Source organism: Chlorocebus sabaeus, chromosome 25 (assembly GCF_047675955.1).
Source record: "Chlorocebus sabaeus isolate Y175 chromosome 25, mChlSab1.0.hap1, whole genome shotgun sequence".
NCBI classification, from domain to species: Eukaryota; Metazoa; Chordata; class Mammalia; order Primates; family Cercopithecidae; genus Chlorocebus; species Chlorocebus sabaeus.
Genome location: NC_132928.1, coordinates 23,666,360 through 23,678,145, shown reverse-complemented (window position 1 = coordinate 23,678,145; position 11,786 = coordinate 23,666,360).

Here is an 11,786-nt window from a genome sequence, read left to right as displayed (position 1 = left end):
TCAAAGAGGGGTGTTCCCATGCTCACCTTTCACCACTTCCTCCCTGGGGTATCTCCACCTCTCCAACACAAACTCAATGCCAGTCCTCTTTGGGATGTTTTTGTGCAGGGGGTGTGACCTCCCCCATAAAGGAACTCCCACCCCCAAGTTTTCCCCTCTTGTCAGTGGAACCTGTGACCAACGGTTCCTTCCTGTCCATTTCCTCCCTGAAAGTGGCCCGGGGGCATTCGAACATGGCTCTAGACCCCTGAATAGGGTTTGGAACAAAGATGTGCCTGGGGAGAGGAGAACGCAGTGCTGTGTATGAAACTTTGGGCACGTGCACACAAGAGCACACACAGCAACTTGAACAGGTCATTCCTTTTGATAAGGATGACAAATACACATACCAAACCCTGTTCCCCTCACCCACCCCAAACCAGTACCCCCAGGATGATTCTGGATCAGCTCTGGAGTATTTGCATCAAGGGCCTGCAGACTCACAGGACCTACTAGAGCAAAATATCAGTGTCTCAGACCCCAGTTTTGGCCTCAAATACTGGGTTTCTCTGCCTGGAGAAGTAGCTGCTAGTCTGGAAAATGCTGGGCCTTGTCCAGAAAGATGAGGTTTGTGAATACGGGGTGTGGGGCTGGATGGGGAATTAAGGCTGATATATCTGGAGAAACTTCAGTTGGGCTGGAGGCAACTTCTGCCCTGTTTTATTCAACAGTTCCCTCCCCTCCACTACCCCATTTAATCTTGCCACAGCTTAGCTACCGGTGTATAAATCCTTGATCTCTCTCCTATTTCCTTTCTACCTTCCATGTTTTCACTTACTTGAAAACAGTTTCCCTCTCCTGTGTGTATTTTTTTTTAATTGAAATATACCAGGCATTTAGGAAAGGAACAGGAAACCTAAGTGTACAGGTCAACAAATGATGACACAGTGAACATCCCCCTATGACCACCACCCAGATCTAGAATGAGATCATTATTGGCATCCCAGATACCCTCCTTCTATCTGCTCCTGGTGACTATGCCACACTCCTTCTCAAAAGTAACGTTTACTAACACTACAGGTTGGTTTTGCTTGCTTCTGAACTTTATATAAATGGAACCATTCAGTAGGTATTATTTTGTGTCTGACTTCTCTCACTAAATACTGTGTTTGTGAAACTCATCAAAAACATTGTGGTAGCAGTAGCTTATTTGTTTTCATTGCTGTACGGTGTGCCATTAAATAAATATACCACAATTTATCTGTTATTCTGTTGATGGACATTTGGGTGGTTCCTACTTTGGCGTTATTATGAATAAGACTGTGATAATGTTTTTGTTCATGTCCTTTGGTACACTTACGTTCATATTTATACTAGATATATACCTAGGGGTAGAATTACTGAGTCATAAAAGGATAGGCATATTTTTAACTTTAGCAAATGTGACTAAACAATTTTTTCAAAGTGCTCATATTAATTTACACTCCTGCCAGCAGCGTCTTAGTGTTCCAGTTGCTCTATATTGTCATTAACACTTGATATTGTCAATCTAGAAAAATTTAAAAATTTAGCCATTCTGGTGGGTATATAGTGGTATTGCAATTTAAATTTACTTTGTCCTGATAACCAATGAAGTTGACCACCTTTCCATACATTTATTTGACCCTTGGATATCTGTTTAAGTATTATGTCCATTTTCTATTATTCTATTCCTTCTGTCCTACTACTTTTTTTTTTTTTTTTTTTAGATGGCATCGTGCTCTGTCGCCCAGGCTGGAACCTCTTGGGTTCAAGTGATTCTTCTGCCTCAGTCTCCCTAGTAGCTGGGACTGCAGGCACATGCCATCATGACTGGCTAATTTTTGTATTTTTGATAGAGACAGGGTTTCACCATGTTCGCTAGGCTGGTCTCTAACCCCTGACCTCAAGTGATCCGCCTGCCTTGGCCTCCCAAAGTGCTGGGATTACAGGTGTGAACCACTGAGCCTGGCCCTGTCTTATTACTTTGTAGGAGTTCTTCATGAATATCAGATATGAGTCCTTTGTTGGTTATAGGTATTGCAAATATTTCTATAGTAAATAAATATAAAAGCCCTTGGTTTTGGTGTCTTCTGAAGTGTCAGGGCCACTGGAACAAGAATATAATCTCTATATCTATTTCGATCACTAGTGTAAACCCAGCTCCTGGCACATAGTAGGTACTTAATAAATACGTTGAATGAATGATGGATGAGGTGGATAAGACTGAGGTAGGTACCTTGCTCTATGTTGTGCTGATCCCTAGAGTCAAACACCAAGAGGACCTGGGGGAAGCCGATTTCCTCTGGCTTAGCCAGCTGTGACCTTGGGAAGAGGAAGACATCCTGGCCCTTCTCTACTGAAAGAGCAGAAATAGCTACAGTCTGTGAAATGACGAACACAGATGTAGGGAGCAGAGGTCACAGATGAAAAGACAGGAACTACCAGCAAGTAGCAGGCCAGCCAGATACTTCAGGAGAGACTCAGTTGGGGGTGTCAAAAAGATAGTGAGGGTCTCTAAGCATCACCGTGGACCTTTGTATGACAAGAACCTCCAAAGGTCATGTGGACTCTCTCTTGCCTCAAGACATGCCCAATCTTAGAGCTGGTTAGCCAAGCGAGCTCTTCCACACCTAGAAACACATTTCTTTCTCCAAAGGAGGTCCCCTGAAACTTTGGTTGGAGGGTCTTATTCCTATCCCCCATTGGGCAACTCTTTTTTCAAAATCAGCTTAACTTCCTCATGGCCTGTAATGTCCATCCTGAATATGGAATACCACTGAGTCAGCCTCTTCTCCATGCACTGTTTTCATAGGCCTGTTGCATTCTATAGCGTTTTTCTCTTGCTGTGTTTCTCTCCAGCATCCTTGACCAGGTCTGGTCAAGAGTCTCTCACTGATTCCTGTTACTCTGGGAGACAGAAATTTCTCCTTGCAGCACCCTAACAAACTCACAGCATCCCCTCCTCATGTCTTTCAGAATATAATGTGGCATTTACCTAGAAGCTGGTAGTAGCACCCCAAATTTTTATATAAACTGAGCTTGAGGATGCCATCTAGTTGGAGAGAGGCTGGGTGACTTCTCATGAAACAGCATTTGTATAGCAAGCACAGTGATTTCACTTAGAATATGAGCATATGCTGGGTGTGGGGTGGGAAAGAGGGTTGTGGCAAAAGGAATTGTTGATCACTGGCAGGGGCCTGTGAAGGAGCCTGTGTAGGAAAGTCCTCTGTGGGGCAGCATTCTTCAGTCTTGCTTGGCACTTGTCCTAATATGTGGGTAATTTAGCCTCTATCCTGAGGTTCTCTTAGCCCCATGGCCTTCCTTCTGGGCCAAGTACTGTCTACCAATGGCTTCTCCATAGACTACCTGAACACTCATCTTGAGACATCATAAAATTCCAGAGCCCCATAGATCCTGGACCCCCTAACCAGCATGGCTAGTCATAAGACTAGCCTGACATGGCTGGAAACTTTTCTGTATTTTGTTCTGTGGGGGAGGGTGCCCCCTCCCATTTTTCCCCTTGCTGTGACCCCTCTGCTGCTCCCTCCCTCCCAGAGGTCAACTTCTTTCCTGCTGCCCAGAGCTGAGGTGACATCCCCTTCCGGCTTCATTCAGTTTTAGGAGGATGTAGTGATGGGGGTGGGATAGGGAAGTGTGGCCATCTGTGCTCAGCACTGTCATCATTCCCTTTGCTTCTCTAAAACTGAGTTCCCCTTCCCCAAAGCCCCCTGGATACCCGCGCTGGGATTCCCTTAGGCAAGATGGTTCCAGGTGTTTTGGAGCTACGGCTCTGAATTTACTGAGTATAGCTGGGAAGCCTTGACAGCAAACAAAATGGTCTGGTGAACTATAACTGGGGATAGAAATGCAATCTTTGAGAGGCAGTGCTGCAGAGCGGAATATACCACAGCTTTGTAATCACATGGATTTGAATCCATGAATGGCTCAGCCATTCATTAGGTACGTGACCTTGGGCCATGTCTATCAAATGGAGACATAATTCCCTTTCTGCAACATATATTCCATGGTGAGCAGTTCTGTGTAAACCTACCCCCCAAGTCTGAGAAAGCTGAGAGGCCAAAGAGGCTGACAAATCTGGTTTCTTAGAAAGAAGCATTTAATAGGGACTTCTGAACAGAAGCCCTGTCTATATCTCGGAGAGCAGTGAGACCAGGGCTTGTATGTCTTGTAAGGAAGGAATACCTATACCTTACAGGGAAGGAATGTGTAGAGAAAGGCGAGAATGCTATGTGAAGCTCCCTAAGGGCAGGATTTATGGTCAATTATTTTAACCTAAAAGCAGGATTTATGGTAAGTACATGGTCTAACCAAGGAATAGTAGATAAAATAGAAATCTTAGAGGCATTTCCGGAACTGGGGTTAATCAGAAGTCAACACGGTGGATTAGCATCCAAGATGGGGTTGCATTAGCCTTCACAGATGATGAGAGGATTAGGATAATATGGCATTTGGAACATTCCCTGCACACAGTAGGACTGTTAAGATTTCACCAAAGAGAAAGAGCCATAAACAGGGATTAGGCATTTGCAACGGGCAGCTCAGGCTCTCTCTGGGCCTCACATGAAATTTTAGACTTCCCAGAGTGTGAGGGCACGCCTACGTGGAAAGGGTCAATGATGGACAGTCTCTTACATAGATGCAGGTGGGAGCTAATAGGGGCAGCATCCCCACAGTGGGTCACAAGCCAAAGATGAGCAAACTTTATCTTGCAAGAGCCAGGAGGCAAAAGGACTGTATCCTTGTAAACCAGATTACCTAGTTTCAAACTGCCCTCTGTGTTTACTGCCTACTGCTCTATGATTATCCTCTAGACCAGGGTTTCCTAAACTGGCCTGGTCATAGGAATCACCTGTTGGGAACTTCTTTTAAAATATAGATTTCCAGGCCTCTTTCCTGGAAATTCTGTTTCCAAACGTCTGGTGCTGGGCCAGGAAACCTACCTTTTTAAATAAGTGCCCCAGGTGACTCCCATGATCCTACCGGGTTGGGAAACATTGCCCCAGTCTGGTGGTTTTCAGTCTTGGCTGCATATTAGAATCTTCTGGGGAGCTTTAACAAAAATATACCTTTGTCACAGGAGGAAACATTGTGACAAAGGTATATTTTGTCACAGGAAGGCAAGGCTCAGGAAGTCTTCAAAGACATGGAGGTGCTTTGATTGACTCTGACTGTGTGGGTTTATATGCGAACTCATTTAATCCTAATAATTACCCTAGGAGGTAGGCTGTTGCAATATATCAGGTGGAAAATGAGGTCAGTGGGTTGGAGAATGGTAAATAGATTAAAAAGTTATTTAGGTTACTTGTTAGAGAATTGCAAATCAAAACCACAATGGGATACCCCTTCATATCCAGTAGGTTGGCCATAAAAATAAAAAAAAAAGAGAAAATAACAGAAAATGACAAGTGTTGGTGAGAGTGTGGAGAAATTGGAACCTTGTCCATTTGCTGGTGAGAATATAATGTGGTGCAGCTGCTATAGGAAACAGTTTGATGTTTCTTCAGAAGGTTAAACACAGAATTACCATATCACTGAGCAATTTCACTCCTAAGTATATGCCTAAAAGAATTGGAAATGGGAAAGAATTATTCCAGTTAGAGAGAACAGAGTGAAATGGCAGGCAGGCAAGCGAGAATTTGGCATTTTCAAGGAACAGCAGGTTCTTTAACATGTGGTTGATGCATGTAGGGACGTGTAAAATGAAAGATGAAATGGTAGGCTTTGGTGGTATGTTACACAGCTGAAGCCTTCTTTAACATGAACTTATTGTTTTATGCTTGATCACAAAGTCCTTAAACACAGAGACTTTATATTTTAAAATTTATATTAATTTCTAAATGCCTTATATTTAAAAATTTCTGTGAGGTTTGCTGACACCTTGTAATTTACACATCTGGGCCTTCTTTCTGTCAGACCCTTACATATGGAGTCTCATTCACTTGTATAGCGTCCATTTATGGTGCTCTGTTGATGACGCCCAAATATCTTTGTCTTAGACTTCTCTTCTGAGCTCTGAACTTGGATGTCTCAGCACTTCCAACTTGTGATATCCAAAATGTGCTAGTTATCTTCCAGATGTATATTTCTTACTCTGTCTTCTCCATCCCAAAAAAGAGGATTCCCTCTCTCATTTGATTGTCAGCCATCTGGGAGTCATTCTTGACTCCTTCCTCTACTTCCCTGCCTCCTCGCCCACCACCCATCAATCACCACTTGCTGTGCATCGACTCTACCTCCTAAATAACTTTTTTTTGGATTTATTTATTTTTTGAGGTAAAATTCACATAACATAAATTTAAAATGTACAATTCATTGGTGTTTATTATATTCACAGTGTTGGACAACCATCACCTCTGTCCAGTTTTAAGACATTTTCATCACCCCAAAAAGAAATCCTGTATCCATTAGCAGTCAGTACCCACTCTCCCCTTCCTTCCCCTCCCCTCCCTGATTAGTCAACCACTAGTCACTTTTCGTCTCTATAGATTTCCCTATTTTGGATATGTCATATAAATGGAACCATGCAATATGTAACTTTCTGCTAATGGGTTTTTTACTTAACATAATTATGTTGTTGTTGTTTTATGTTTTGCCCTCAAATATTCTATCCAAATGTTTTCAAGGTTCAACCACACTGTAGCATAGATCAATACTTCATTCCTTTTTATAAATAATATTTCACTGTATGGATACAACATATTTTGTTTATCCATTCATCCATGGATGGACATTTGGGTTGTTTTCACCTTTTTTGATTGTGAATAGTCCTCTGTGAACATTCATATATAAGTTTCATTTGAATATCTTTTGTTTTAATTTCTTTTGACTATATACCATTGCTGGGTGATATGGCAATTCTGTTTAACTTTTTATTTTATTTTAGAGACAGAGTTTCACTCTTGTTGCCCAAGCTGGGGTGCAATGGTATGATCTCAGCTCACTGCAACCTCTGCTTCCTGGGTTCAAATAATTCTCCTGCCTCAGCCTCCTGAGTAGCTAGGATTACAGGCACGCACCACCATGCCTGGCTAATTTTTTGTATTTTTAGTGGAGACAGGGTTTCACCATGTTAGCTAGACTGACCTCCAACTCCTGACCTCAGGTGATCTGCCTGCCTTGGCCTCCCAAAGTGCTGGTATTACAGGTGTGAGCCACTGTGCCTGGCCTTTTTTTTTTTTTTTCCTACCTAGATTGGACTTGAACTCTTGAGCTCCAGTCATCCTCCTGCCTCAGCCTCTCAAGTAGCCGGGACGACAGGTACACACCACCGTGCCCAGCCTATGTTTAACTTTTTGAAGAAACACTAAACTGCTTTCGATAGCTGCTGCACCATTTTACATTCCCACTAGCAAGGTACAAGGGTTCCAGTTTCTCCACATCCTCACCAACATTTATTATTTTGCATTTTTGGATTATGGTCAACCTAGTGGATGTGAAGTGGTATCCCATTGTGATTTTGATTTGCATTTCCCAAATGACTAACCTAAGTAACCTTCTAATTTGCCTACTTCATAGGGTAATTATTAGGATTAAATGATTATATATATGTACATATAACTTAGAACAGTGCCTGGCATATAAGAAATCATGTATAAGTATTAAAAAGAAAGTAGAAAAAGGAACAAAAGAACAGAAGGAAAGAAGGACCTCTTAGCTATACTTCCTTTCCCATTGTCCTAAGTCAAAGCCCACAATTCCACTCCTAATTTACAAGGCCCCAACTGGACTCCTTTCTTTTATTTTCTTTTCTTTTTTGGAGCCAGAGTTTTGCTCTCGTCGCCCAGGCTGGAGTGCAGTAGCGCAATCTCAGCTCATCACAATCTCCGTCTCCTGGGTAAAAGTGATTCTCCTGCCTCAGCCTCCAGAGTAGCTGGGATTACAGGCATGCGCCACCATGACCGGTTAATTTTGTATGTTCAGTGGAGATGGGGTTTCTCCATGTTGGTCAGGCTGGTCATGAACTCCTGACCTCAGGTGATCCCCCGCCTTGGCCTCCCAAAGTGCTGGGATCACAGGCTTGAGCCACCGTGGCTGGCCAACTCCTTTCATTTCATGAAGGTTTCAGGCTCTCATTTGCCTTACTATTTTACTTTTGCTTACTACTTTGCCTACTGTATTTCCTGTCTGGCATAATTCTCTCCCTTGCCCCCCCAACTCTTTGCCTAGCTAACTCACTGTTTTTTTGTTTTGTTTCTAAATTTAAGAGCTTTTTTGAGGTATAATATGCAATAAACAGCACAGATTTAAGGTGTACAATTTGATGTTTTGACATATGTATACATCAGTAAAACATCACTACAATCAAGGTAAAGAGTATATCCATAACACCCTGCATTTCTTCCTGCTTCTTTTCATCTTTCTCTCTCAACCCATGCCTTGGGCCACCTGCCGTCTGTCACTATAGATGTTTTTCATTTCTAGAATTTCATATAAATGGAATCATGTAGTAGATATCTTTTTTTGTCTGATTTCTCTCACTCAGCATACTTATTCTGAGATTTATCCATGTTATGTGTATCAACAGGTTGTTCCTTTCTGCTGTTGAGTAGTGTTCCGTCATATAGATGCACCTGTTTGCTTATTCATTCATCTGTTGATGGACATTTCAGTAGTTTCCAGTTTGGAGCTATTACAAAGAAGGCTGCTATATGCAATGTGTGCAAGCCTTTTTAGGGATATATATTTTCATTTCTTTCTGTTTTTCAGCTTTTGTTTTAGATTCAGGGGGTACCTGTGCAGGTTTGTTACCTGGGTATACTGTGTGATGCTAACGTTTGAGGTATGAATGATCTTGTTACCCAGGTACTGAGCATAGTATTCAATAGTTAGTTTTTCAACCTTATCCCCCTTTCCTTGCTCCCCCACAACAGTCCCCAGTGTCTATTGTTGCCATCTTTACGTCCGTGAATACCCAAACTTATAAGTGAGCACATATGCTATTTGGTTTTCTGTTCCTGTGTTAACTTGCTTAAGACAATAGCCTCTGGCTGCATCCATGTTGCTACAAAGGACACGATTTTGTTCTTTTTTATGGCTGCATAGTATTACATGGTATATATGTACATTTTCTTTATCCAAACCACCATTGATGGGCACCTAGGTTAATTCCATGTCTTTGCTATTGTGAATAGTGCTGTTAAGAACATGTGAGTGCATGTGTCTTTTTGGCAGAATGATTTGTTTTCTTTTGGATGTATATCCAGTAGTGGGATTGCTGGGTCAAATGGTAGTTCTGTTTTAAGTTCTTTGAGAAATCTCCAGACTGATTTCCACAGTGGCTGAACTAATTTACATTCCCACCAAGAATGTGTAAGTGTTCCCTTCTCTGCAGCCTTGTCAACATCTGTTTTTTGACTTTTTAATAACTTCCATTCTGATTGGTGTGAGACGGTATCACACTGTGGTTTTGATTTGCATTTCTCTGATGATTAGTGATGTGGAGCATTTTTTTCATAAGTTTGTTGACTGCTTGTATATCCTGTTTTGAGGAGTGTCTGTTCATGTCTTTTGCCCATTTTTTAATGGGGTTATTTGTTTTTTGCTTATTCAATTGTTTCAGTTCCTTATAGATTCTGAATATTAGACTTTTGTTGGATGCAAATTTTGCAAATATTTTTTCCCATTCTGTGCTTTGCCTAGCTAACTCTTACTCAACCTTGAAGTCTCAGCTTCAATCATGACTTCCTCACCAGAGGCCTTCCTGATTTTCCAGACCAGGCACCATGTGGCATATAAAATAACACCTTACCTCTCAGACCCAGGCAAGAAAGCCCCCTGCCCCAAACTGAATGCTTTAGAAGGCACCATATAATATAACCACAAAGGAAATAAATCCATTACAAACACAGAGATGCCTCTGTCCCTTGGGATTCTGTGCTCAGCACTGGCACAGAACAACCAGTAACACTGAACACACATTACTGAGTCTAATACAGTTCAGACCCCGGGGGTCACTTCTTTATATATCTTGCTCTGTCTTATTCATTTGAGTTGATAGATAAACATTGTATGTATTTATTGTGTACTTGACATTTTGAAATATGTATACATTAAAAATATGGAGTGCTTCACATATTTTTGTGTTATCCTTGTGTGGTTGTGTTGTTTTAATTGGAAATTTGTATTGTTCCAGTTTTAGTATATGTACTACCTAAGCAAACATACTCTATGTCTTTAAAAAAGAAAGGTAACTGTGTCTGGATGCCCTGAAGGTTTGTGGGTTGTATCAGTGTGAACTTTGGAGGCCACTGTGGTTTTGGAGTGTAGGCAGGAATTGAGCTGTCCAAGTGCTTAGCTAAGAGAAAAGAAAATTAACTTGTCAAATCCTTCCTCTTAGATAGCATGGCTGCAGTGGATTCCTTTTTTCTGAGACAGTCTCGCTCTATTGCCCAGCCTGGGGTGCAGTGGTGTGATCTCAGCACACTGCACACTGCACATTGCTTGAACCTCTGCCTCCCCGGTTCAAGCAATTCTCGTGCCTCAGCCTCCTGAGTAGCTGGGATTACAGGCGCATGCCACTACACCCAGCTAATTTTTGTATTTTTATTAGAGATGGGGTTTCACTATGTTGGTCAGGCTGGTCTCAAACTCCTGACTTCAAGTGATTCACTGGCCTCAACCTCCCAAAGTACTGGGATTAAAAGCGTGAGCCACTGCGCCCTGCCTGTAGTGGATTTTTTTTTCTTTTTTTTCTGAGACAGAGTCTTGCTCTGTTGCCCAGTCTGGAGTACAGTGGTCATCTCGGCTCACTGCAACCTCTGCCTCCTGGGTTTAAGCGATTCTCCTGCCTCAGCCTCCCAAGTAGCTGGAATTAAAGGCGCCTGCTACCACGCCCAGCTAATTTTTGTATTTTTAGTAGAGACAGGGTCTTGCCATGTTGGTGAGGCTGGTCTCAAACTCTGACCTCAGGTCAGATCCACCTGCCTTGGCCTCCCAAAGTGCTGGGATTACAGGCATGAGCCACCGCGTTTGGCTGTGTAGTGAATTCTCGCATGACATATTATCTACCAGTAGTGCTGAGTGTCCATTTTCTTGCTCTGTTTTATGTTCCAATTTCTGGTTCTGGAGGTACCCATGAATTAGTGTAGTGTTTGCAACATTGCACGTTGGTGCTAAGAAACATTTTGTAGTAATAAATAATTTGTATTATTGTTACATTTTTATATTTGTACCTCTAGATACAACATGTTAAACATGATACTGATTCTTTTTATTGACATTAGATGGACACTGAATATTAGAATTGCAAGTAGGTTTGTTTTTATAAAATATTTAATTAGGCCAGGTGCAGTGGCTAAACCTGTAATCCCAGCACTTTGGGAGGCCTGAAGTAGGATGATTGCTTGAGCCCAGGAGTTTGAGACCAGTCTCAGCAACACAGTGAGACCCTATCTCTACAAAAAAATAGAAAAACAAAAAGCCAAGTGTGGTGACATGCACCAGTGGTCCTAGCTATTCAGGAGGCTGAAGTGGGAGGATCTCTTAAGCCTGGGAAGTTGAGGCTGCAGTGAGTCATGATCTTGCCACTGCACTCCATCCTGGGTGACAGAGCAAGACCCCCCTCTCAAGAAACAACAACAACAACAATAAAAACCAACCCTCTTTGATTAGATTTGAATTTTCAAAAAAAAAATTTAATGAAATGTTCAGCTCTCAAGTAGGAACTTTGTCTCCTATTATCTCCCTTGGATAAAAGGAATACCGGGTTTAGGGTGGCCATGTTTTTAGCAACCCAGATTCACAATCAAAGGATTCCAGCCAAACTT